Source organism: Salvelinus sp. IW2-2015, linkage group LG20, assembly GCF_002910315.2.
Source record: "Salvelinus sp. IW2-2015 linkage group LG20, ASM291031v2, whole genome shotgun sequence".
Classification (NCBI taxonomy): Eukaryota; Metazoa; Chordata; class Actinopteri; order Salmoniformes; family Salmonidae; genus Salvelinus; species Salvelinus sp. IW2-2015.
In genome coordinates, this window is record NC_036860.1 from 64,713,819 (window position 1) to 64,719,818 (window position 6,000).

The 6,000-nt window shown below is 48.4% G+C and overlaps 1 pseudogene; it reads left to right on the plus strand.

Moving 5' to 3' along the window:
* Positions 1 to 6,000, plus strand: part of LOC111980061 (guanine nucleotide exchange factor subunit RIC1-like) — a 116,913-nt pseudogene that overhangs the window by 22,672 nt on the left and 88,241 nt on the right.

Here is a 6,000-nt window from a genome sequence, read left to right on the forward strand (position 1 = left end):
CAGCAGGTAAATATCCACTTCAAGGTTAATCATGGGAGGGGTGGTACCCAGGGTTTCCTAGCATAGATAGTTTGCAGTGTTTTGAGTGTGGGGACTTAGGGCACAATAAGTTTGCATGCCCAGGTAAGGCCCAGAGACCGGGAGCTAGTGCAGACAAGCACGACCAGCCGGCAGCGGAGGCTGGGACAGGTACATTTTATCCAGGCAAAACCACGCCCACAAGAAACCTAGCAACATTCAAAGTTGCACTGAGACGGAAGAACGCCAAAACAAAAGTCTTCAATACCTTGCATTTTCCTGATTTTGCATTTGAAGTTACATTATACTATGTAGCTTTCTAGTGAGTGATTGCAGCCAGCCTGGCTGACCAGTTGGATAGTTGCATTGTTTTTGGAGGTAGGTAAGCTGTGTAATCGCTAGCTTACAACTCCAATTGGGCTGAAACTGTCTAGTAGTGTTCGTCGTCTAGCGTTAGCGTTTTAGTGTGGGTATCTAAGTGTTTACGATAGGACTATTGATATACTTAGCTACATGACATTTGTGCTAGTTGGCAACTAAAAGATGCTGCATAGCTATCTCTAGCTGACTGGGCAAAGCAAGCTCCGTTGATTCACTGTTAGCGTTAGCTATCTACAGAGTCACTTGTTTCTTGCCTTTTGTTTAGCTCATTTCAAATAAGTCCCGCGAAACTGCACATCTCCCGTGGTTGGGGAGGGGAGGCTACTGGGCTTGTAGAGGTGAGTGGGGTTACAGCTGGGCAAAATGAGCAGAGGCAGGTTGCTGTAGTAACGGATATTCCTCTGGTGGTGGAAGTGGAGAGCGCCTCTGGAGAACGCTAAAAGGGCTGAGGAGGCCCGAGGAGGGTGCCACACAGAAAAAGGAGAAGAAACGTGGGGTGGGGGGGGGGGGAGGAGGAGTGTGGCTGGCAAAAGGCATGGTGGGCTCATCCCAGGAAATACTGCCTGGCATTGGGGAGGAGGCCCTGATCGATGTGCAGACAGGGGAGGAGGACGGTACTGTGCCAGTGGAGTAGGAGGAAGAGGGGGGGTGGGGGGATGAGCAGGCCTGGATCCAAGACTGTCAGGCAGAGGGCCCAGTATATACGGTGAGAGAACCTTCTAGGTTCCTGAGGGAGACTTAACGGAAAACTTTCCGCTGGAGTCTTACTTTCCTGATTCTGGAAGGTTTGTAAGGTCCTCACAACACGTGAGGAAGAATGAGGGGTTTGGTGCCGTCTCGCCCAGGAACCTGTATAGGCTTGTCTTCAGACTGCTTAAATTGATAGGCCTTTTCTTTCACGGTGGCTTTATGTGTTTCTCTGTTGGTTTCTGATTGTGGTGTTTTCCCTTCCACCTCTTATGGAGATCTTACGGCTAGGCTCCCTTAACTTAACATGTACGGCGGGATCAGCGGGTTGCTGTGGGAGTATGTCAAACAAAAACATTTAAATGTGTTTTAAAAGAGACACAGTGATGTGGATGGGGGGGGTCTAGTGGAAGGGGCACCAGGTGCTGAGCCATGGCACAAATCTTAGTGCAGGGGTAGCAGTGCCTCCCCCCCCCCCCCCCCACCTGGCATGGATATCAAAATTCTCTCGTCAAAAGGAGGTGTGTAAGGGTAGGTTGTCAATGGTTAGAGCCAAAATCAATAATCTTGTCTTTGCTTTCATAAATGTGTATGCACCTAGTACAAGGCGGGAGAGGGGAGACTTGTTTTGCAGTTTAAGGCAGTAGTTTGCACATTTAGCACTGGACGAGGTGCTTGTGTTGGATTGGAGCTACATCACTGACTTTACTAAAGACCGGAATAGTGAGGAACCACCTTTGGGCTCAGCAAAGGTGTTGTATGATACTCTGAATAAATCAATCAAATGTTATTTTTAAATGAGCAGAAACCGAGCCTTAAACCCCGTAGAGCAGGAATGTGGATGTAGAGGCACGTGGCCAGGAAAAACTCCCTGAAAGACAGAAACCTAGAGAGGAACCAGGCTCTGAGGGGTGGCCAGTCCTCTTCTGGCTGTGCTGGGTGGTGTTCATAGGAGTACATGCCATTAAGGCCAGATTGTTCTTCAACATGTTCAAACGTTCATAGAAGACCAGCATGGTCGAGGAACAATCTCGGTGCTTATAGAGGGTGCAACAGGTCAGCACCTCAGGAGTAAATGTCAGTTTGCTTTTCATAGCATTGAGAGGTTGATACAGCCGGTGTGTGTTTGTGGGGGAGAGACAAGGTAGCACGACCGGGTGAACAGGTCAGGGTTCCATAGCAGCAGGCAGAACAACGGAAACTGGATCCGCAGTACATCCAGGGAGACGAGGACTGCCCGGAGTCGTCAGGCCAGGTAGTACTGAGGCATGGTCCTAGGGCTCAGGTCCTCCTGTAGGGGAGAAAGAGATGAGAGAATTAGAGAGATCATACTTAAGTTGACACAGGACACCAGATAAGAAATCAGAAATACACCAGATATAAGACTGGCCCTAGCCCCCCGAGACATAGTCTATTGCAGCATAGATACTGGAGACTGAGACGGGGGGTGTCAGGGGACACTGTGGCCCCGTCCAACAATACCCCTGGACAGGACCAACCAGGCAGGATATAACCCCACCCACTTTGCCAAAGCACAGCCCCCACACCACCAACAGAATATCAACCGAGCACTAACTTAATACCCCGAGTCAGTTTGATCTAGTGGAGTATCCCATCTCAAAGCAGTATACGTGGGTGAAGGTGGTTGGGGGTAGGGTGAGTACAGCTTGTTTGGATCGTATCTATACAAGACTCAGAGCAATATGTCTTTGGGGGTCTCCATTCTCCCAGTTGGGTTTTTGGACCATCATATTGCTATGGCTCAGTTCTTTGTTTCATCAGGTCCCCGGCAGGCATCCTAATGGAAATTACATGTAAAGCTCTTACAAGCTGCCACTTTTTGCTCAAGCTTCTAAGGCTTTTGGGAGAGGTGGAAACAGCAGAAGGGGGAGTTTCAGTCTCTCAGTCAGTGATATAGGTAAAGCCATCGTTCTGTTTTTTTGTCAGCAGTATACAGCTTCCTCTTCAGAGTCCAGGAGAGGACTGGGGGAGCTTGAGGTTAGCATAAGTGAGGTGGAGGCTGAGCTGGTGGGGCAAGGTAGGGAGGGGCTGCAAGCTGATCTGGTTGAACTACGTAGGAACCTGTGGGATTTTCTTTAGATCAAAAGGAGCACTTGTAAGAGCTAGATTTTCCATGTTGAGCGAGATGGATGCTCCCAGCTCTTTCTTCTTTGGGTTAGAAAAAACCCAAAGACGTTTGTCTGATGGGCCTGTAACTTCTGTTGTGGAGATGAGAGAGCCGGGCTGTGGAGTTCTACTCTGATTTCTATATGGCAGAACTCTGCCGTCCTGGGTGTTCTCAGGTTCTGCTCACAGACCTTCCCAAACTCTCTCTGTCGCAGAGAAATGGAGTGGACATTTCCCTGGGCTTTCACAAACTCTCGGCTGCCGTATCTCAGATTGCCCCCGGCTGCACCCCGGGGGTCGATGGTCTACCTGTGGATTTTTATAAATCATTGAACAGGACTTGTTTTGCGTGAGTGTGTCGGGGTGTGGGATCTGCTGCTAAGCTGTAGACGGGCAGGTTTGACTCTCCTGCACATAAAAGGGGACTGTAGGCCTGTGGCATTGCTCTGCTAACAGACTCAGTTGTACGCAAGGAGAAAAAGTACTGTGTATCACAGACAAGCTCTTCATAATCAGGGACATGCTGGATCTGTCGACGCTTTCAAATGTGAACTTTCCACTGGCTTCCTTTGATGGGTGGACCATGACAATCTGTTCAATGTGTTTTGGTTGTGGGGAGAATTTTGTGGCCTGTGTTAAAATGTTGTATGCCTGGGAGCGGTGTCCATTTTGTGGAATGAGAGACTGTTGATCATGTTTTTTCAGTGTGTGCCAGGTTAATGCCTTTACTGTTGCTGCTGGGGGGGTGATTGTGTGGAGATTGTGGTGTTTTTACGGAGGTGGTGTTTGCAGTGGTTTTAGTGTAATGAGGATGTCTCATTAAAGGAAGACAAATCAGTCTCTTTCCCTCTMATCGTAGTTGAGGAAGTCTCACTCTCATCACTGTGGTCATGCACTTTTTAAATCTGGTCCTCTGTAGTACTTCTCTGTGAGCCCCATCGCGTGTTGGGGCCCATTGCGCATATATGTGTGTGGTTTGGCAGGGCCCCCAGTGATGGGTTGTTAGGTCATTAGTGTGTGGTCCGATCACTGTACTGGTTCGGTCTGGTTACGTGTTCACCACAGAACCGTGCTGAAAACAACAATGTCAAAAGAGAATATCCAAGCCAGTASGGTTGAGTTTGGTTTGGGCACGATAGTGTGGCTCGAGTCAAACAGAGAGTGATGTTCAACATTTCAGTGAGTCCATGGAGAGARACTGGTACTCCGTTCCACCATTGCTTCATGTGAAGAACAATGATTGAAACCACAGAGCATGTCTGTTGTGGTTCCAGGCTAACATCTCRCTGGCTCTTGCACTGTCTGCACCCAAACCACATCCCCAATGACAATGGCTGCTCTCCTGTGTGAGCTCCAGTAATGATTGAGAGGTCACTGTTCCTCCCACTGATATGTGCTCTGTTTGTTACATCATTCACGAGGGGACTGATAACGTGTTCCATCTCTTCCAATCCAAGGATAATCAGCACTTCTGTTGGAAGTAAAATGCAACAGTGTTCCTCTGGCCTCTTGTTAATGTGGTTGCCAGGCAACAACAGCATGCCCTGTGAAGGCCGTCTGGGTCTGTCTGCGGTGTGAAAAACAAGTGTTTTACAATAAGTAGCCTTCTTTCAGCTGCCTGTCTCTGAGCTGAGCTGTCTACAGGCCTATTAACTTGAGCCTCAAGTCCAGTGGGGATAACAACCGCTTATAAGAAAGTGGACCTAGCTAGGCTCTGACCCTCTGCCTGCAGGCAGGACTAACAGTCTGGTATAGTAGCTATGCCTGCAGGCAGGACTAACAGTCTNTGGTATAGTAGCTATGCCTGCAGGCAGGACTAACAGTCTGGTATAGTAGCTATGCCTGCAGGCAGGACTAACAGTCTGGTATAGTAGCTATGCCTCTAGTAGGACTAACAGTCTGGTATAGTAGCTATGCTTGCAGGTAGGACTAACAGTCTGGTATAGTAACTATGCCTATAGCAGGACTAACAGTCTGATATAGTAACTATGCCTCTAGCAGGACTAACAGTCTGGTATAGTAACTATGCCTCTAGCAGGACTAACAGTCTGGTATAGTAACTATGCCGATAGCAGGACTAACAGTATGGTATAGTAGCTATGCCTATAGCAGGACTAACAGTCTGTGGTATATTAACTATGCCTATAGCAGGACTAACAGTCTGTGGTATAGTAGCTTTGCCTATAGCAGGACTAACAGTCTGTGGTATAGTAGCTTTGCCTATAGCAGGACTAACAGTCTGTGGTATAGTAACTATGCCTATAGCAGGACTAACAGTCTGTGATATAGTAGCTATGGCCTGCAGGCAGGACAACAGTCTGTGGTGTATAGTAAGCTATGCCTGCAGGCAGGACTAACAGTCTGGTATAGTAGCTATGCCTGCAGGCAGGACTAACAGTCTGGTATAGTAGCTATGCCTGCAGGCAGGACTAACAGTCTGGTTATAGTAGCTATGCCTGCAGGCAGGACTAACAGTCTGGTTATAGTAGCTATGCCTGCAGGCAGGACTAACAGTCTGGTATACGATAGCTATGCCTGCAGGCAGGACTAACAGTCTGTATAGTAGCTATGCCTGCAAGCAGGACTAACAGCTGTCTGTAGTGGAATTAGTAGCATATGGCCTGCAGGCGTAGGACTAACAGTCTGGGTATAGAGCTTGCCTGCAGGCAGGACTAACAGTCTGTGGTATAGTAGCTATGCCTGCAGGCCAGACTTAACGATGAAACAGAGCCAATACTGTGTCTCAATAGTAGTCCTACGCCTAGCAGGTCTAGTAAATGCGGCATA